The sequence below is a fragment of the Bos mutus genome, chromosome X (assembly GCF_027580195.1).
Source record: "Bos mutus isolate GX-2022 chromosome X, NWIPB_WYAK_1.1, whole genome shotgun sequence".
In the NCBI taxonomy this organism is placed as follows: domain Eukaryota; kingdom Metazoa; phylum Chordata; class Mammalia; order Artiodactyla; family Bovidae; genus Bos; species Bos mutus.
This window is the reverse complement of record NC_091646.1, coordinates 112,839,489-112,861,508: the sequence shown is the minus strand read 5'-3', so window position 1 is coordinate 112,861,508 and position 22,020 is coordinate 112,839,489. Positions and strand designations below refer to the sequence as shown.

Below are 22,020 nucleotides of genomic sequence, written 5' to 3'. Positions count from 1 at the left end.
GTTGGACTGTGAAGAAGGCTGAGCGCTGAAGAATTGATGCTTTTGAACTGCGGTGTTGGAGAAGACTCTTGAGAATCCCTTGGACTGCAAGGAGATCCAACCAGTCCATCCTGAAGGAGATCAGCCCTGGGATTTCTCTGGAAGGAATGATGCTAAAGCTGAAACTCCAGTACTTTGGCCACCTCATGTGAAGAGTTGACTCATTGGAAAAGACTCTGATGCTGGGAGGGATTGGGGGCAGGAGGAGAAGGGGATGACAGAGGATGAGATGGCTGGATTGCATCATTGAGTCGATGGACGTGAGTCTGGGTGAACTCCGGGAGTTGGTGATGGACAGGGAGGCCTGGTGTGCTGCGATTCATGGGGTCACAAAGAGTCGGACATGACTGAGTGACTGAACTGAACTGAATATTCCATTGTGTGGCCAGACCACATTGTGTTTATCCATCATCAGCTGATGGACATCTGGGCTGTTTGCACTTGGGGGCTATTGTGACTAATGGTGCTATGATCATTCAAGTGTTCATGCAGACATGTATTTTTAGTTCTCTTGGGAAGACACCTAGAAGTAGAATTACTGGGTGATATGGAAACTGTATGCTTAACTCTTTGAGGAGCTGCCAGACTGAAACCACTTTTCTTAGTGAAGGTTTTTTTATTGAAATAAACATGTTTATAAAAAGGCAAAAATCCTAAGTATACACCTCCACAAATTTTCACAGACTGAAACCCCCCACATAACTGGCATCCGGATCAAGAACAGAACATGACCAGCCTCCAGCAGCTCCCTCATGGCCCCTTCCAGGCCCTCCTCCACCCCTAAAGGTATTCACTATCCTCATACCACAGATTAATTTGGCCTGTTTTTGAATTTTATATAAATGGATTCTTTTGTTTCCAGCTTCTTTTGTTCTATGTTATAAGATCTATCCATGTTGTTGAGTTTATCTGATTATCATTTGTTCATTCTCTGTGCTCTTCAACAGCAAATTTTCTCCATTAAGGGCCAGATAGCAAAGGTTTGGAGGTTTGTGGGCTATGTGGCTTCTGACAAGGACTACTCAACCCTGCCTCTGTCACGTAGAAGCAGCCAGAGACAATACGCAAATGAATGACTGGGACTGTGTATCAATAAAACTTGATCCATGGACATTGAAGTTTGAATTTCATATAATCTTCACCTGTCACAAAAAAATATTCTTTCAGTTTCTTTTGGTCATTAAAAATGTAAAAACCAATCTGAGCTCATTCTTGGCTCAGGGGATGAGCTGGATTTGGTCCTCGGGATGACGTACTTTGCCTCTTTCTGTTCTATGGTGTTCGATGCTGGAAACAAACACCAATGAATTTATCCACTCTCCTGTGGATGACATTGCGCTGGTTTCCCACTTGGAACCATTACACATGGTGCCTCCATCAATTACACATGATGCCACCATCATTTTCCATGCACACCCCCTCCAAGAAGTTGCAAAAAGCCATTCCACCCATTCCCTCCTCTCTCTGCCCAGCAGAGCCGGGTGCCATGAGACCCTGACAAAGTTAATGCCAGTTCCTCTCCCAGGTCAGACCATGACAACTTATTTGCCTACCGACTCTACTAGCTAATCCCCAGATGACTTGAGCAGGTGGAATGCAAAGTCAAAATTCAGATTAAAAGTCTCCAGTCAACAAGGAATACTGGTCACTTGAGGGGGAGTTCCAGCAGGTTCCTTTGGCAGCATGGGCATGGTAGAAACTGCTACCAAATTCTCCTCCTGACCTCATAAACCCTTCTAGCAGTCTGGCTTCACCACCTTTCTCCTTCCTCCTCACAGTAATGTAACTGCCCTTCAGGGGTTGGCAAGTATTTCCTACAAAGGGCCAGATGGGGACTCTTTCCAGCTCAGGGGGCCATACAATCTCAATCACAATTACTCCAGTCGGTTCTTTGGTCACTGAAGCTCAAAGCAGCCCAGACAGAGCGGAAAGAAGGCGTGTGCCTGGGTGGCCCAACATGTGACTTACAGAAACAGGCAGCAAGCTGGTGGCTGGGGGCTGCGGGCCCTGCTTCACAGAAGCACTCATGGGGCATCTGCTACTGGCCCGACCCCTATCCAAGCTGTCAGAGTCACTGGCAGGCCTGAAAGCCTCACCTACCAAAAGAAGCATTAAAATCCACTGGGAATTCACAAAGATAAAGAGGCGCAGCCGTCTCACACAGGATTCTGGAAGGGAAGGATGAGACCCTGGAAATGCAACCACAGGACCTCACTAGCAACATTTCAACCTGAAAGCTTCAGGGAAACAAAAGGTAGTTCTTCACACACACACACACACACACACACACATTTCTATGACATCCTACAATCAGAGAAGTTTCTCCAACTAATTAGCTATCCTAATGCTTACTCCTTGGAAGAATAGTTATGACCAACCTAGATAGCACATTGAAAAGCAGAGACATTACTTTGCCAACAAAGGTCTGTCTAGTCAAGGCTATGGTTTTTCCAGTGGTCACGTATGGATGTGAGAGTTGGACTGTCAAGAAAGCTGAGCGCCAAAGAATTGATGCTTTTGAACTGTGGTGTTGGAGAAGACTCTTGAGAGTCCCTTGGACTGCAAAGAGATCCAACCAGTCCATTCTGAAGGAGATCAGCCCTGGGATTTCTTTGGAGGGAATGATGCTGAAGCTGAAACTCCAGTACTTTGGCCACCTCATGCGAAGAGTTGACTCACTGGAAAAGACTCTGATGCTGGGAGGGATTGGGGGCAGGAGGAGAAGGGGACAGAGGATGAGATGGCTGGATGGCATCACTGACTTGACGGACGTGAGTCTGAGTGAACTCCGGTAGTTGGTGATGGACAGGGAGGCCTGGCGTGCTGCGATTCATGAGGTCGCAAAGAGTCGGACATGACTGAGCGACTGAACTGAATTGAACTGAACTGAATTCTTCAAGACAGCAGATGCACCTGGCATGTCAATAAAAATAAGGTCATAGCATCTCCCTGACAAAGTGGTCAAGGTCATGAGGGCTAGAGGTCACCCATATTCACAGGACATGGTGGAAAGGGAAGAATACTGAGTTCAGAGCCAGACCTTGGATGGCAACTAAAAAAAAAAAAAAATGCAAGAACACTGCAAGTCTTACAGATTTTCCAGAGGCTCCATCAACCAACCACAAGCAGCCTTTACAAAGCTGCTTTTCTTGCAACCTGAATGGATTACACCAGGCACTAACCTCAGAGCTGATGCCTGCCGGCCACTCCTCTGAAGTCCACCAGCCTGAGCGCCCCTGGGCTCAGAGAGGGTGTCATTGCAACACTGGGCCACCAGAGGGTGCTCTGCAAGCAGCCCTGCTGCCACCAGCCCATGAGTCTGCTGGGCGGAGCCTTCCTCCTCCTTTCTCCATCTGCAGCAACCAGTACCCTTCTCTGCCTCCCCTGCCATCCTTCCCTCAGCTTCCTTTAGCCCTAACTCCTGCCTGAGGGCCACAGCCCACAGCTTGGGCTCTGTGCCCTGAGCCAACTCAAGAGCAATTTCCACTGTGACCTGTGGTCACTCCTCTGTCACCTTCAGTGGCTTCTCAGCTTCTGTTGTTGCTGTTGTTCAGGCACTCAGTAGTGTCTGACTCTCTACAACCCCATGGACTGCAGCACGCCAGGCTTCCCGGTCCTTCAGCATCTCCCAGAGTTGGCTCAGACTCATGTCCATTGACTCAATAATCACCTTCTGACTCCAGTGCTTCCCTAAATGTACTTGTAATGGGCAGCTCTCACAAGCCTGCTGATCAGAGTTGAGACCCATTAGAATCTGCACTGTGATGTCATCTGTGAGTGCTCAGTCACTCAGTCGGGTCCAGTTCTTTGAGACCCCATGAACTGTACCCCGCCAGATTTCCCTGTCCGTGGGATTTTCCCGGCAAGAATGCTGGAGTGAGTTGCCATTTTCCTCCTCCAGTGATCCCATCTACAAGGAATCATATACATTATAAGTGGGGTGGAGGCATGGACGCTTCTTGTACAATCCATTAAGCCATACACTTAGGTGTTATGCACTTCAGCGAGTGTTTGCTATACTTTGCAATTTGAAGAAGTGTCTGAAAATGTGACCTGCCCCTCAGTAAATGCAGATTCTCAGGCAGATGATTCTCATCTGTGGTTTTTGCCCAGGGCATCTGTTCTTTCTTCCGGTGATGGTAGTGTCGTTTTTCCTTGGAGCACAAGCCCTTCCCCACTCTTCATGGTCATGGAGGTTTGGGTCGAAAGGGACTACAGTGGCAAGGGAAGCTCCCATTCGATGGGCAGGTACTCTCGGGCTGTCTAAAAAACACTTGCTTTTTTTTAAAAAGTTTCTTTTTTTTTTTCAGTGTAGATAATCTAAGTCTGTATTGAATTTGTTACAGTGTTATTTCTGTATAATGCTCTGGGGGTTATTTTTTTTTAGATATTTTTTGATGTGGATCATTTTTAAAGTCTTTACTGAGTTTGTTACAATATTGTTTCCATGTATGTTCAGGTTTTTTAGTTTTGAGGCATCTGGGATCTTAGTGCCCCACCAGGGACGGGACCCATACTCCCTGCACTGGAAGGTGAAGTCTTAAGCACTGGATTGCCAGGGAAGTCCTGCTCACTTTCTTTCGAAGCGCACAAGTGTCCGGAGAAGAACAGGACACTCCAAAACAGCTCTGTGACAGCCCTGTGGAAGGCGACTCGGGGGGAAGAAACTGAAGAGGGATTAGGGGATTAGGACCCTGGGGCCCTGCAGGCCAATGTGGGCACATCTTTGGCCCGGTGGAGTCCAGGTTGCTCACTTGAAAAAGGGCTGAGCACCCTCCGAGGGTAGCCTGGGGATGGGTCAGGAAAGGATGGCACCTGGCATTTGCCAGATGAGCTTGTTACTGAGTGGATGATGGCCCAGCCGAGCATTTAGCTCCACACAGGGGTGCAAGAGTGGGCCATTCTCACCCCTTAAAATTGTCCCTCCACCCATTTGGTACCAAAGCTTCCCCCACTCCCTGCCATGTGGGCACGTGACCCAGGCTGGCCAATTTAAGTCTCCAACCACCGCACACAGCCACTGACTGGGGAATGAGCAAAGGACCCACACAAAGCCACGTACAGATGGTGGGGAAAACCAGGTCCCTCCTTCGAAGTAAGTGGCTAACCTGGGAGCCACCACCATTAGGGCAGGTTTGGGGTTACAGGAAGGAATGAGGTCGGGCAGCAGACACCAAAGATGGACAGACCAGTGCAGTGGTTCCTGTTCCCAGGGGACACTGGGCATGTTTCGTCACATTTGACGAGGTGTGCTGCTGGCATCTAGTATAAGATGCTGCTCAATATCCTACAATGCATAGGACGGCCCCAAATGCCAACAGCACTGAAGTGGAGCAATTCTTTGCCTTAATCCAAGAGTGGATCAAAGGAGCCTTAGACACTTCCCTGTGGGGGTAAAGAATCCACCTACCACGCAGGAGACCCAGGTTTGATCCCTGGGTTGGGAAGATCCCCTGGAGAAGGAAATGGCAACCCACGCCAGTATTCTTGCCTGGAAAATTCCATGGACGAAGGGGCCTGGCGGGCAACAGTCCATGGGGTTGCAAAGAGTCAGAGATGACTGAGCAACCAAGCATTACACAGCCACAAAAAAGAATGAATTTGAGTCAGTTCTAATGAGTTGGATAAACTGAGAGCTGTTATACAGAGTGAAGTAAGTCAGAAAGAGAAAAACATATATCATATATTAATGCAGATACACGGAATATAGAAAAACGGTACTGATGAACCTATTTGCAGGGCAGCAATGGAGACACAGACAGAGAGAACAGACTTGTGGACACAGTGGGGGAAGGAGAGGGTGGGACCGACTGACAGATTAGCATGGAAACATATACAGTACCATATGTAAAATACATAGCCAGGAGGAATTTGCTGTATGACCCAGGGAGCTGAAACTGGGGCTCGGTAACAACCTAGAGGGGTGGGATGGGGTGGGAGGTGGGAGGGAGGTTCAAGAGGGAGGATACATATGTATACTTGTGTCTGATTCATGTTAATGTACGGCAGAAACCTATACAACATTGTAAGGCAATTATCCTCCAATTAAAAATAAATTTAAAAAACTACATCCATCTAGACCTAGAGATGATCACACTAAGTGAAGAAAGTTAGAGAAGGACAAATATCATATGATATCACTTATATGTGTAATCTTAAAAATGATCCACTTGAACTTATTTACAAAACAGAAATATACCCACAGATTTGCCGTATGACTCAGGGAACTCAAACCAGGGCTCTGTAATAACCTAGAAGGATGGGATGGGATGGGGTGGGAGGGAGGTTCAAGAGGGAGGGGATATATGGCTGATTCAAGTTGATGTCTGGCAGAAAACAACCCAATACTGTAAGGCAATTACCCTTCAATTTAAAATAAATAAATTTAATTATAAAAAAAGAAATAGACCCACAGACACAGAACACAAACTTATGGTTACAAAAGGGGAAAAGGATAGGGAGGGAGTTTGGGAATAAAATTGGGAGTTTGGGATTAAAATACACAGACTACTATATACAAAATAGATCAATAACAAGGATCTACTCTATACTACAAGGAACTCTATGCAACATCTCGTAATAACTTATAATGGAAAAGAATGTAGAAAAAAAGTATATTTATATATATATATAAAACAATCACTTTGCTATATACCTGAAACTAATACAACACTATAAATCAACTATATTTCAATAAACACTTTTTCAAAAAAACAAAAAAATTACATCCATCAAAAGACAGAAAACTCTATCAAGCTGTGAGCTCAATGCTTTGGCTATCACTGCAGAGGCAAACTCAAAAATACAAGAAAAACAGCTTATCTGTGCATATATACAGGATAAAAAGAATATGTAAACCATACTCAACTCACTAGATGGAAATGAGAGAAGTTGGGACATGCTTCTTTGACTGTATGCCTTTCCCATACCAGTTCTATCCTTTGCCGCAATGTGAGTTTGGAAGGCATGGCTTGCTTTCCCCTACTAGGCTCCGGGGGTTTCCTTAACTGCTCAATTCATCTCGATTTTTCCCTTATTGCTTTAAACCCCAGAAAATAAAACTGGGTCGACAAATATAAAGACACATCTCCTCCTCTGAGCAGCCGGCAGGCATTCTGGCTGACACCCCACCACAGGCGTGTGACCCAGAATCGCAGGGGCCCAAAGGACCCTGTCACAGCAGGCGGGTTGCGGGGCGGGGGGGGCAGGATGGACTGCAAGCTAGCAGTTCCTGTAGCCTCCCAGCAAGCCAGACTGCTCTTCACGCTTCAAGACATGCTGTCCCTTCCAGCATGTCCCACTGGTGGCAGAGTCACTCCTGATGGATTCGGTGTGGATGAAGACTGCACTGTGATGAACGCAGGAGGCAGAGTCCTCGGCCTTTTTTGTAAAGCAATGTCTTGGTCACTCCCCCAACCACTCAAAGCTTTTTCCCTCCCCTCTCCATCTGACCTGAAACCCCACCAACTTCAAATCCATTTGAGATGATGAGGAGTCTCGCTTCTAAAATGTAGACACCTTTAGGACAGTGAGGGGCCATGCTTTGTCTGCCCTTCTAGCCAATCCTCCAGCCCCTGAGTGATGCCCCAGTCCTTTCCCTGGGCAGGGAGGGGGGCATTTCACAGAGAGGCACCAACAGTGACAGGAGCCCCCTGGTGGCCCAGGAGAAAAAAAAAGCCACAGGACACCCAGACAGAGACACAAGTATTAACCTTTGTCAATTTCAAACTGTTGACTGGCGCTGGCAAAGTCAAGCAGGGTGACTTCCGCCTCCAGCTCCTGCTTCCCCCTCGGCCCCCTCCCAGCAGCCCCCTCTGCCATGGCACAGTTCCTGTGGCCCCTTTAAGGGGGGCTCTTTGTCCCCTTTCAGAACACAGCCTGTGTGTGGGAAGGGGATAAGGCCAACTGCAAACGGCCTCCTCCCGGTGACACAATGGACTCAGTGTTCTCACACCCCCCCACTCCAGAGGGCAGGGAGAGGGCCCTGAGGTCTTGGCGTTTCCGGTGCCCAGAATCAAGGATGGAGAACGTCCCCAGGGCCTCATCCTCATGTGCTCAGTCACTCAGTCGTGTCCAGCTCTCTGCGACCCCATGGACTGTACTCCACCAGGATCCTCTATCCATAGAATTCTCCAAGCAAGAATACTGGAGTAATGTGCCATTTCCTCCCCCAGGGATCTTCCAGACCCCGGGATCAAACCCATGTCTCTTTTATCTCCTGCATTGACAGGCAGGTTCTTTACCTCTAGTGCCATCTGGGAAGTCCTCAATTAATTTATCATCCTCATGATAATTACGGAGAAGGCAATGGCAGCCCACTCCAGTCCTCTTGCCTGGAAAATCCCATGGACGGAGGGGCCTGGTAGGCTGCAGTCCACGGGGTCGCGAAGAGTAGGACACGACTGAGCGACTTCACTTTCACTTTTCACTTTCATGCATTGGAGAAGGAAATGGCAACCCACTCCAGTGTTCTTGCCTGGAGAATTCCAGGGACGGGGGAGCCTGTTGGGCTGCCACACAGAGTCGGACACGACTGAATCGACTTAGCAGCAGTGGCAGCAGCATGATAATTAACAACAATCCAGTAGAGCTCCCAGTCTAAGCACTTCACACGGATCAGTCACCAGGGCTCCTGACACTCTCTGAATTAAATACTGTCAGCCTCAGGCCCATTTGACAGATTAGCAAACTGAGGCAGAGGAGGAGGTGAGGTTCCTGGACCAAGTTCCCCAGATAGTGAGTGGGGAGCCAGATTCCCACCAGGGCTGCAAGGGCCCTTCCTCTTGGGTCATGGGAGGACCGAAGAAGTCTCGTTCCTCTCAGGAAAAAAGAGCTACCTGTTCCCACAGAGAAGGTCGTGTTCGTCAAGCTTCTCCTAAACTGTGCAGAAAGCACCAAAGCAAAGGCCTGCTGGGCTCTCCTCCATTCTCCCAGGTGGACAAAGGCACACATGCCCTGGGAAACACTGCTGGACTGGTTCATCAGGGCTACCCTGATGAGCCCCACAGACTGGGCAGCTCAAATGGCTGAAACTACTTGTCTCCCAGTTCCAGAGCCAGAAGCTTGAGATCAGGTGCCAGCAGGATTGGTTTCCTGGGGCTGGATCCAGCCGCAGCCTCTCTGCTTAGAGTGCTGACAGCCATCTTCTCCCGGCACACCGCGCATCCTCTCCTCTCTGTGCCTATCTGCAGAAAGTTCCTTTTATAAAGACCCCAGTCAGGCTGGACTGAGGCCGCCCTCATGGCCTCATTCTAACTTGATTACCTCTATAAACATCCTATCTCAGCTTTCTCTGGTGACTCAGTGGTAAAGAGTGCACCTGCCAACACAGGAGACGCAGGTTCAATCCCTAGTCCGGGAAGATCCCACATGCTGCAGAGCAACTAAGCTCATGCGCTACAACTACTGAGCCTGTGCTCTAGAGCCTGGGAGCTGCAGCTACTGAAGCCCGCACAGACTGGAGCCTCTGTCCACCCCAAGAGAAGGCACACCTAGAGAGCAGCCCCCATCCTCCACAACTACAGAAAAGCCCAAGTAGCAGTGAAGACCCAGCACGGCCAAAAATTAATAAATTAAAATTATTTAAAAAAAATTTTAAAGACTCTATCAATATTTTGTGGAGAAGGCAATGGCATCCCACTCCAGTACTCTTGCCTGGAAAATCCCATGGATGGAGGAGCCTGGTGGGCTGCAGCCCATGGGGTCGCTAAGAGTTGGCACGACTGAGCGACTTCACTTTCCCTTTTCACTTTCATGCATTGGAGAAGGAAATGGCAACCCACTCCAGTGTTCTTGCCTGGAGAATCCCAGGGATGGGGAGCCTGGTGGGCTGCCGTCTATGGGGTCGCACAGAGTCGGACACGACTGAAGCGACTTAGCAGCAGCAGCAGCATCAATATTTTGGCTGCCTGATGCAAAGAATCAACTCACTGGAAAAGACCCAGATATTGGGAAAGATTGAGGGCAGGAGGAGAAGGGGGTGACAGAGGATGAGATGTTTGGATGGCATCACCAACTCAATGGACATGAGTCTGAGTAGACTCCGGGAGTTGGTGATGGACAGGGAAGCCTGGAGTGCTGCAGTCCATGGGGTCTCAAAGAATCAGACACGGCTTAGCAACTGAACAACAAGAACAAAATCTCCAACTAAGGTCGGATTCTGAGGTAATAGGTGTTAGGAATTCAGATGCACTTTAATAAGACGCACGGTTTCAGCCCATAACAGCAGCTGAAGACAATGCTGGTAAGAAATCCCGTGCAGTACGGTTCCCTCTCCCAAGAGCTCTGCAAACCATCTTCCAACACAACAATCTAACTTTCTGCTTATGTGAGCTTTGCGCCCTCGTGGATGAAAACAATGTCACAGACACTCACAACCAGCACCTCTGTGAAGGATAAACGCAGGGAATCCTCCAGCACAGCCTTGAGTTGTCCTCCCCGGTGTCCTAAGCATATCCCAGTGGGGTTGACCCCGGGGGAGGGCTGAAACGTCAGTCGATTCCTATGTTTTGGGCAAAGTGGGTGCTGGTGGGAGGCCGGACTGAGTTAAGAGGAAAAAGAACATGTCTGTAATCATTGGGGTGGCCCCTCTCCTCCTAACCCAATCAGTGCCTCCAAGGGTTCCGGTGGACAGAAAAAGAAAATTTCACCCTGAGCTAATATCACAACCCAGAAGGGAGGCTAAGATCCCGGAAGGAGGTAACCTCCATTCATCCGCCGGGATGTGGTTAAAAAGTGCTGGGCAAGCACAAGGGAAGCAACGGCCACCACAAGAAATGAGTCAGCAGGTCCCCGGCCACCAGGGCGAGGAGCAGACTTCCCGAGGGGACAAACGGAACACTGCATCTCGGTGAGGCTCCCTCTAGCCAAACCCCACAGCCATCCCAGCACTGGTGCTGCCGCTGGAGGGAGCAGCCTGACAGCATCCTCGGGGCGGGGGGTGGGGGGGGTCGAAGGACCCCAGGAGCAGGAACAGTCACCGCCAATGGGCAAGGCTCTGGTCTCCAACTTCCATCAGTTCAACTGATGGCCACCTCCCAGCTCTCAGGGCCACACAAGGACCCACCCAAGAGCGCTCGCTGAGAGGGGACCATGGGTGACCCAGGCTGGCCAGCATGGGGGTTGGGGGACAGCACTCCAGGCAGAGAAGAGCCACCTCACAGGTGCAGGGCAGGTGGTGGGCTCAAGGGGCCTCGAAAAAGCTTGGGCGACTTTATCCACAACAAGAGGCCTAAAGGTGAGCCTTGCTGGTGTCACATGTGGAATGCAAGAGCTGTTGCCTCTGCTGTCCCTGTGCACCACTGCCCAGCCCCGGTGACACTGTCCTGAGAGGCTGTGCAGGTGGCCTCCACCTTGAGGCACCAAAGTTACAGGGTTACAGTGTGACCCAACCCACGCGCTCCTGTGATAGCCAAGGCCTGCCTGCTACTGAGCACGACATGGCTGCTCAATTAGTCAGGGGCATGGCCCTCCAAGGGCTTCCCAGGTGGCGCAGCAGTAACCTGCCTGCAATGCAGGAGACCCGGGGTCGATCCCTGATCTGGGAAGATCCCCTGGAGAAGGAAATGGCAAGCCACTCCAGTATTCTTGCCTGGAGAATCCCATGGATGGAGGAGCCTGGGGGGTTCCAGTCCATGGGGTCACAAAGAGTCAGGCAAGACTGAGCATGCACGAACTCACAGTCCTCTAAGCTACAGCTCACATGGCCACCCAGCCTCCTCACTGGCCACCCAGCTTCCTCGTTCGCCCACCTCTGACTGTTCTTACAGCAGCCAGAGCCAGGCCCTTGAACACAAGTACTGGTGTGTTCCTCTTCAACCCAAAAGCACTCCATGGCTTGTCACCACACTTAGTCACCCAGGGTTGGTTCCACTCCCACTAAGTCCCTGCATGGTCTGCCCTGGCTACCCCTCTAAGCACTTGCCCCAGCACGCTTCTCTGGGTGCCTATTTCCTGGACATGCCCACCTCACAGCTGTTCCCTCAGCCCTGAGCTCTCCATCTCCTCAATGTTCACGTGGCTCCCCCTCAGTCCCTGGTCACATGTGAGCCCTCAGGGGGCCTGGGTAACCACTCCGTTTAACCAGGATTCTGAATCCACTGCTGCCCACCCTCTGCCTCTCACTGTATTTCACACAATCGCACAACCTATCAAATCCAGTTATCTTCTCTTTCCTCCACTTGAAGGTCACTCCCACCCAGGCACGAACCTTGTCCATTTGGTTCCACAGCAAACCCCAGTGCCTAGACTGGGGTCTCAACCACCAGTTGGGTGGGCAATTTCACCCACCCCAGAACACTTGGCAATGTCTCGAATTCAGCTGTCACAAGTGGGGGTTTGGGCCGTGGTTGCAACCCCTGTCAAGTGGCGGGAGGCCAGAAGATGCTGCTCAACATCCTCCAGGGCACAGGACGGCCCCCCAGAGAGTCCTCCAGCCTCAAAGCCCATAGAGTCCAGGGTGAGGAGCCCTGTCCTAGACACACAGCAGGGACCCAACAAACATTTGCAGAACAAAGAAGTAAATGAGGGAGTGAATGAACAAAAGAACTTGGAGGCTCAAGTCTCAAGTGAATGTCCATGCAGTTCTCAGGGATATCAGTGGTCTTTTCTCAGGGGCCTAATAGTTCCCTTAATTTTTCCTCTAATTTATATTTTATGAGTACTTACTCTGCCACGAGTTATGTGCTAGGTTTACATTGGTGAGCAAAACACTCACAGTTCCTGCACTCACAAAGCCCATAGTGCAGGAAAGAACATTCTGAGGACTTTCTTGGAAGTCCGGTGGTTAAGACTCCATGCTCCTACTGCAAGGGGCTCAGATTCAGTCCCTGGTCAGGAAACTAAGATCCCACATGCTACATGGCATGGCCAAAGAAAACACTCTGTTAGAGGCATCTTGGGACCTGGAGGGTTCCCCAACTGTGTTACTATCAGTCATGTGACCTTGGGTAAGTCACCTGACTTTTCTGGACATCTCTTGGTCACATGTAAAATATAAGGGTTGCTTTGATCTTGAAGCTAAGTCCCAACATCTATACTCTGTGCATTTAATTAATCCTGAGTGAGTGAATGAAGTCGCTCAGTTGTGTCCCACTCTTTGTGACCCCGTGGACTGCAGCCCACCAGGCTCCTCCGTCCATGGGATTCTCCAGGCAAGAATACTGGAGTGGGGTTGCCATTTCCTTCTGCAGGGGATCTTCCCAACCCAGGGATCAAACCCAGTTCTCCTGCATTGCCGGCAGACGCTTTAACCTCTGAGCCACCAGGGAAGCCCATAATTAATCCTAGAGAGGTCTTTTCCTCTTTGGCATTTTTACATGAGCATAATACCATGAGCAGAGATTACAAAAGCTTGAGGAATCCACATGCCCATCAAAATGAGACTGGTTAAGTAAACTTCCATACCATCCACACTCTGGAACTCAACTGTAAGTGAGATGATGTAAAACAGCCTCCAAGGAATGAAGAGAAGCAACATATACCAACTGCCTCCACTCTCTCTCTAAAAGTACTTTCACAATAAAATGGAATGAATGAAATCACTGCTACATGAAACAACATGGATGAATCTCACCATCATGCCTGGTGACAGAAGACAGATATAAAAGTATAAAGATCAAAGGACTTGAGGTATATGAAGTTCAAGAACAGGCAAAAGTAAACTGTGCTGACAGAAATCAGTATGGTGGTTGCCGGAGGATTTGACTAAAAGAGGACAAGATGGAGCCCTCTGGGAGTACTGGGAATCCTGATTTGTCAAAATCAGCTGAATTAAGATCCATGCATTTCCCTCCATGTGAATTACATCCCAATGAAGAAAAATGAGAAAGGAAAATGCTATACACCTTCTACACATGGGTGTCTTCGCACAGACATTTTCAGAAACAACATATAAGACAGTTATCAGCGGTTGCCTTTGGAAGGGGGATGAGGGACTGGGAATGAGAAAGACTTCATTTCATTCTCATAACCTTGATCTTGTGGGAAGTTCACACAACCAGCATGTATTACTATTTCAATAGAAAACAAGTCATTCAAAAACCACCATGTTCTGGAAAGAAAATCACCCCTTCTCTTAGAAAGGAAAACTCATTTCCGGTCACCCCTTGCAAATACAGTCAAGCAAGGGTCTGATAATAAGGCCTTTCCTACCGCCCACTTGCCAGAGTTTGCCGAGTGCTCACACACATCCCCTCCTCACCGCTAACTCACCCTCCTAGGTCTGGTTCAGGAGGGCTTCTGGGTGAGCTGAGAACTTCCAAGCCAGCAGGTCTCAACTGGGACCTCAGGTCCCTGCAGTCAAAGGCACCTTGAGCTCAGGTTAAAAACATTCCCCAGATCTCAGTCAGAATCCCCCACAAGCCCAAGAGTCTGTGTTTCTTTTCTAGCTTCTTTTTAACTTTTTATTGGGCACATTTTCAAATATAGAGCACATTATGGAGAAGAGTTCAATGAAAAACACCAGACTCCATCAGTGTTCCTATTTAACCATACTGGCCTCTTCGCACTGTCTCTCCATTCAACTGAACCATTTAAAAGTAAACTACTGTTAGCATAGGTGCATTATATGTGGAATCTAAAAAGAAATGATACAGATGAACTTAAAAACCAGAGACTCACAGACTTATCGAATGAACTACTTGCCAGGGGGAAGGGATAGTTAGGGAGTTTGGGATGGACATGTACACACTGCTACAGTTAACATGGATAACCAACAAGGACCTGCTGTACAGCACAGGTAACTGATCAATACTCTGTAATAACCTTATAGTTACCAGAGGGCAAGGATGGGGGAAAGGATAGCTATGGAATTTGAGATGGACATGTATGCTGCTGCTAAGTCACTTCAGTCGTGTCCAACTGTGTGTGACCCCAGAGATGGCAGCCCACCAGGCTCCCCCGTCCCTGGGATTCTCCAGGCAAGAACGCTGGAGTGGGTTGCCATTTCCTTCTCCAATGCATGAAAGTGTATACGCATTGCTATATTTAACATGGATAACCAACAAGGACCTACTGTATAGCACGTGGAACTCTGCTCAATGTCATGTGGTAGCCTGGATGGGAGGGGAGTATGGGGGAGAATGGATACATGTACATGTACGGTTGAGTCCCTTCCCTCACTTTCCACCTGAAACTATCACAACATCAGTAATCAGCTATCAGTCAGTCAGTTCAGTCACTCAGTCGTGTCCGACTCTTTGCAACCCCGTGGAATGCAGCACGCCAGGCTTCCCTGTCCATCACCAGCTCCCGGAGCTTGCTCAAACTTATGTCCTTCGAGTCAGTGATGCCATCCCAACCATCTATCTTCTGTCATCCCCTTCTCCTTTTGCCTTCAATCTCTTCCAGCATTAGGGTCTTTTCCAATGAGTCAGTTCTTCACATCAGGTGGCCAAAGTATTGGCCAAAGTAATCAACTATACTTCAATACAAAATAAAATGTTCAAAAGAAAAAATAAATTACTGTGGTTCTCAGAGTGGTTCTCAAAGCGTGTCTGAGATTCCCAAGACTTTTACAGGGGTCTGTGCTGTCAAAAATATTTTTATAATAATCTTATATTATTTGCCTTTTTCCATTCTCATTCTCTCAGGAGTGTACAGTGGAATTTTCCAGAGGCAACATGACATGTGATATTGCAGCACTGAATGCAAAAGCAGGTTTGAGAATTCATCTTTCTATTCAGAAGTACATAAAAGAGAGCTCCAAGGCATTAAAAAAAAAAAAAACACTTTAATAGTACCCTAAGCTCTCATGACACTTCACCCCTAAATACTTCAGCATGCACCACCGAAAAATAAGACTCTTCTATGAACACACATGTCAGTTATCTTCTGCTGTGTAACAGATTAGCCTAACAGAGAACAGCAGGAAACAACCACGTCTCATCTCACTGTTTCTGTATCAGGAATCAGGAGCGACTGAGCTGGGTGCCTACTGCACCGTAAGATTATCACATCTAATCAAATTTACAGTAGTTTCCTCATGTCACCTACTAGGCAGTCACATAAAAATAACCCAGGTATCCCCAACACCTATTATAGATGCCTGTTTAGGCCAGGATCCAGTCAAGGGTACAAGTTACATTTGGTTATTGTCGTAGACTGAAAGTATCTTTCCAGAATTCATATATTGAAATCCTAAACCCCAATGTGTCCCCAATATTAGGAGGTGAAGCCTTTGGGAGGTGATGAGGTCATGAAGGTGGAGCCCTCATGATGGACTAGCGCCCTTATAAGAAGAGACCTCATGTGTGGATCTGAGAGTTGAACCATACAGAAGGCTGAGTGCCAAAGAATTGATGCTTTTGAACTGTGGTGCTGGAGAAGACTCTTGAGAGTCCCTTGGACTGCAAGGAGATCCAACCAGTCCATTCTAAAGGAGATCAACCCTGAATATTCATGGGAAGGAATGATGCTAAAGTTGAAGCTCCAATATTTGGCCACCTGATGCCAAGAGCCAACTCACTGGAAAAGACCCTGAGGCTGGGAAAGATTGAGGACAGGAGGAGAAGGGGGTGACAGAGGATGAGATGGTTGGATGGCATCACCGACTCAATGGACATGACTTTAAGCAAACGTCAAGAGATGGTGAAGGACAGGGAAGCCTGGTGTGCTGCAGCCCATGGGGTTGCAACGAGTCGGACACGACTTAGCGACTGAACAATGACAAGACAAGACCAGAAAGCTAGTGTGCTCTCTTCCCACCATATGAGGACACAGGGAGAAGATGGCCCTCTGCGTCCAGAAGAGAGCCCTCACCAGAATCCAACCATGCTAGCACCATGATCTCAGACTTTCAGCCTCTGGAACTATGAGAAATAAACGTCTGTTGTTGATAAGCCACCTAGTGTGTGGTACTCTGTCACAGCACCAGAGCTGCGTAGCACAGTGATTCTATGCCTTATGTCTCATTTGATGGAGAATACTCCTCCTTTTTCATTTTCTTTCTCAGTATTGCCTGCGTGAAAAGACAGCACCTGATAGCCCACCCAAGGTGCCAAGCCATTCTGGGAACGAGGTTCCTGGCTAGCTGTGGGTGCCACCTGCAAACAAAATGGCTGAAGTGGACAAAGGAGGCTGTCTGGGCCCTGGCCTCTGCACACTGGGTCTTTCTCACTAAAGACCAACCCTCTTCCCAGGAGAGCCATTTTTATGGGGCCGCAAAGAGGCAGAGAGAGAGAGCTGAGAGCAAGGGAATTGGAGGAGGGACACCTTGCAGTGCCAGGCCCTCAGAGGGACAAGGATGATTTTTCTAATCATTCCAAGCCTCCTCCCCCAAACCCACTGCACATGGCCCTCATCCTACAATGCAACTGCCACCCTTGCTTCCCGTCTCCCAGGAGTTCCCGGTGTGCTGACCCTTTACCATCCATCTGACCCCCTGAAAACTCAAAGCAGCAGGACTAGCATGAACAGTAGCCCTATTTTATGGATTTGGCAACAGCTCTGGGAGTGGAAGTGAGGCGGCAAAACCGCCTCTGCAAAGTGTCAGAGCCAGAGCTTTAGTGGTCAGTCCTGCACTGAAGCTTAAAGGGCAAGACCGTGACCACCACCACCTTCAGGGGCCAGACGGGGGCTCTGGGGGCAGCTTGCGCTGGCCTCCTCCAGCCACACATGCTGCCATCATCTCCCCGCCACAACGGGTGCCAGCACCCTGTTATCTCCCTCTCTGCTTGTGACACCTCCACCCGGTCTTGCTATTCCGCTTCTGCAGATCAGGACGGTGACTCTGGGCTACTCCAGTTCCAGACATGATGGTCTAGTGCTTGTGTTTTTTTCCTCTCTCCCTGACACTCTCCTTTCTGCCAAGCCAGCTTCCCGGCTACAAATGGCACACACACAGGCCTCCCCTTTTTGACAGAAGCTATTTCTGGAACCCCACAGCAGAAAAAAAGCCTTCACACTGTGTTTCCCAATATATACAACATCATGAAAGGGAATCAGATCTCCGACCGAGGGCTCAGCATGAAACAACTCACAGGAAAATGAATTCTAGAATACTGGGGCCTGAAGAACATTGAGAGGTCATCTGAATCAATGATTCTCAAGCAGGGGCAATGGAGCCCCACAATGGGACAATGGCAGGGTCTGAAGACATTTTTGGCTGTCACAACTAGGGGCATCTAGTAGGTGGAGGCCAGAGGTGCAGCTGGACACCCCCACAACAGATTTCTCCAGCCCCAATGTCAACAGGGGGCTTCCCTGGCAGCTCAGCAGTAAAGAATCCGCCTACCAAGGCAGGAGACGGGGGTTGGATCTCTGGGTCGGACGATCCCCTGGAGAAGGAAATGGCAACCCACTCCAGTATTCTTGTCTGGAGAATCTCCTGGATGGAGGAGCCTGGTGGGCTTTAACAGTCCACGGAGTCGCAAAGAGTTAGACACGACTGAGCAACTAAACAACGACAAAACGTCAATAGTGTCAAGGCTGAGAAACCCTGATATAATACTCCTCGGTTACTTTGAGGACAAGAAAACTGAGGCCCAAAGGCACAAAGTGACTTGGTCCAAGTTGCACAGTCCCAAAGGCAGAGGTGGAGCTAGGTCTCTGCTATCTATCATCTGCTCTGCTCTGTCTAGGGTTGGGCTGGGGGAGAAAGGAGCATGGGAACAAGAGGATCAGAAAAGTCTTGTAGTCAACCTGAGCCAAATGAAGAAAACTGCAGTAAATTAATTACTAAATTACTGTAGCAAAACATCAGGGTGTCCAATTGCTGAAAGAAACGCCTTCTTCAATTATCAACTAAAACAGCATTGCTTTACTGGTCCTCCAACAATTGCTGGATGGGTCAAAGGATACATGGTGTGAGGTCCAGTACAATTTAGCAATACCACGGCTTCCCAGGGGATCACGTTTTACAGGTAAGATCGATCATATTCTCTTCCTAAGGGTACTGCATATATCCTGGCCTCATATGTGAAGGAGAGAAAGGAAAGCAAACACAGGTGGGAAATCTCAAAAGTGTTCATTAAAATCCCACATCCTGTCCTGTTAAAATTGAAGTCACCTGATTCCCCCTTCATCTGTCGCTGCATTATCAAGCCCCTTCTTCCAGCAAGCAAATTATTTAGCAAGGGAATTAAAAAGAACACTGAAAAATCATAGGGTTTGGTGTTCAGCTCCACCCCCTTCTAAAGACCATTTTGTTCTTAAGAGATATAACTGGTTTGCCTTCTCTTACACGCCTATTGGAAGCTTTATTTTATTGGATACTGTTAATTTTTTTAATCTATTTAAAACACCAGGAGGAAACAAACATTTCTGACATATCCCCTTTAAACGCTACAATCTTGCAAAATAATGCAAAACAATTTAGACCGCACATCTAGCTCTTCAATTGCTAACCAGTAAGTTTCCGTTCCGTTTCAAGCAAAGCAGCTTTGGCTTTGAAAGAAATCAGGCTAAATACTGAGAACAAAACAAACCCCTGTAAGAAGAATTAGTAAATGTGTCATTATTTAAGAATCACTCTGACAGTCGGTAAACAGTTGACAGTTCTCTCGGACAAGCCCCTCTCTCTCTTACAATGCATGTATTGTGTTCATTCCTGATTTTTTTCCCCTCCTGTGCAGGAGGCCGGGTCTTTCTGTCTGGCCCCAGGCCACTTTCCCGGGATGGATGGGCACGACAAGACTCAAGTCACGCGTGAGCCTACAACAGTCGCCCTCCACTCCTGCCCCCGCGCCCCCCTGATGCCTGATGCATGCAGCAGCCCCAACAGCCAGAGCCCCTACTTTCGTTTTCTGGGGTGCCGACGGGCTGCAGGGGCTCCGCCTGCAGAGTCTCTTACCTGCAGTGCCGCATGGCGCAGGCCGGTCGCCCACCTGCACCGCATCCTAGAGCATCCTTTCTTCAGCGCGACGGCTGCGAGCGCGCTGACGTCACCGGGAGGCGGTGCCCACACCGCCACGTGATGGCCTAGGGGCAAAGAGGGGAGGGTGGGAAGACCCTGGAAGTGAGGAGGGAGTGGCCGGGAAGCCCCGCTCTGGCCTCCGTTCTGGGCGGTGTGTTTGATGTGGGCAGCTGGCCTAGACTTGCACGAACTGTGGGAAACAAACAGCACACAGAAGGGAAGACCCAAATGATTCCAGGCTCCACGCAGGTAATAGGATTTCAAAAGAGCTAGCAATAAGGGGATTAGTAATGAAAGGAAATGATTTAGTCTTTTATTTTTCAGTCTTCATCAAATGCAATGGAGAACTAAACAAATCTATTTTGTGCAAATCAAAATGACAGTTAAAATATGGAGTGCATATACATACTTTGCACAGAGGGTCCATGTTTCAAATCGTATATCAAAAGCATTAATCTGAAGTATATTAGTTGTGGCATATAATACTAATTGCACTAATAAATAATGCTTTCTATTACTCCATAACAAATAATGCCTGCCAATATTAATGTGGTTTTGAAAAAAAAACTGTGCCATCGCATATTTATATTTCTTACTTGAACATTTGATGATTTAAAATAAAGTGCTATTGCGTGAACGTTGTACTTGTGTCTGTTTTCGTAAATCTTCTGGCAAAGAATTTAATCTCTCAGACATGAAAGTTAATTCACAGTAACTCATTATTTCACGTTTTCTAATTTTTATCACATTCTGCAGAAGTGAATCATCTCACTATTGCAGAAAATATGTACAATGTCAATATTTCTCATTCACAACTGAAACAGCCTTGCCTAGAAAGAGTTAGAAAATTCCAACTGTGACCATTTCGTAAATTTGAAATGGCGTATTTCAAACTTAAACTGTGAAAATATCAACTTTCTTGCCAAACCGCATAAACGTTTTTGAAATGTGAAAGGGCAAAAGCAGGACCTGTTTTTATTTGATTTCCAGCTTCATATAGATTAGTTTCTTTTCGTTTGAGTTTAAATGGCAATTTTAACATTCCCTTCGCTGGCGCCCCTGAAAGAGATGTGAAATAGATTGTTTCACGAGCAGGCCGGGGTTACTTGCTATTTATTCCGGCAGCTTTCGTGTCCTTCTATATTTAACCCTGGACGCTTTTACCACCATTCCCTCCGGATTAACCGAATTTCTGTTAAGATCAGTCTGTAATTTGGCCCTTGCTTCTCACAGCAATCGATTATTTTCAACTCGATTTTAAAAATCAACAAAGTGGCCACATGGTATTCTCGGGCCCTACTCTCATCTGTTTTTCTGAGGGATAAGTAACTTACCTTCTGCTTTCAGCTTGGTGGGATATAAAATTTAAATGCTACCGTAATCCCCTGCTCCAGTGGGTTGAGGGTCTGACAAATTCATTTTCCTGCCAGAGGCAAATGTCGATTTCAGCCTCAGGCGCCCCGGGCGGGCCCCACCCCCAACCCCCCCCCAACTACCCCCTGCCGAGAGCCAGTCTGGGAGTGTCACGTGCTCCACCCAGCCACTCAACCCTACCCAGCCGGCTCGGTCACCTCGGAGGCTGGCCCTGCCCATCTCGTTCGCCTCGTACAGCCGGTGCCTTCGGGTCCAGAGAGAAGTCCGCGTCCCCGATACGGGACGCGCTACCCGCTGGGACTGGGTTCGGTGGACGACAGTGATGGGTGTTCCAAGAATCAATGGAGGTGGGGCCGGGGATGATCTATATTATGCCCTCCGAGGTCTGAAATGACATGCTTTGTGCTCCAACTTAACGGAAATGACTACAAGTAAAGGCACCTTCCTCGGCGTGAAGCGATTTTTTTTTTTTTTTTGTCAGTAGGTTTCACCTTCTCCAGGTGATTGCTCAAGTGTAAAAAACATTACAGCAAACAGACGATTCAGGGCGCAGTAATTTTCAACAGAATGAGGTCACTTCCGACATCCTCCACCCCCACCTATGAGATTGTCCTTTAGGCAGAGGTTTACCAAAATAAAAACAAAAACAGAAAACGACACAACTAAAGCAAACAAATAAACAAAAAAACAGATACCACCCATAAAAATGTAAATAATCAATCTTCCTGGTGGGCTGTTCAGCAATTCCTACCAAA

General features: G+C 48.2%; 1 protein-coding gene across 5 annotated transcripts in view; it reads right to left on the bottom strand.

Moving 5' to 3' along the window:
- CLCN4 (chloride voltage-gated channel 4) overlaps positions 1-21,499 on the bottom strand; it is a 68,593-nt gene extending 47,094 nt beyond the window's left edge. For 2 of the 5 annotated variants that reach the window (XM_005909559.3, XM_070365561.1), the window contains exons 1-2: positions 21,226-21,362; positions 19,829-20,081 (exon numbers count right to left, since the gene is read on the bottom strand). The gene's annotated coding sequence lies outside the window, so the exon portion shown is untranslated. Of the gene's footprint in view, positions 1-19,828; positions 20,082-20,860; positions 20,951-21,225; positions 21,363-21,462 lie in introns of those variants that run through there. The other 3 variants (XM_070365558.1, XM_070365559.1, XM_070365560.1) reach the window with 3 other exon arrangements.
- Positions 21,500-22,020: the final 521 nt, after the last annotated feature.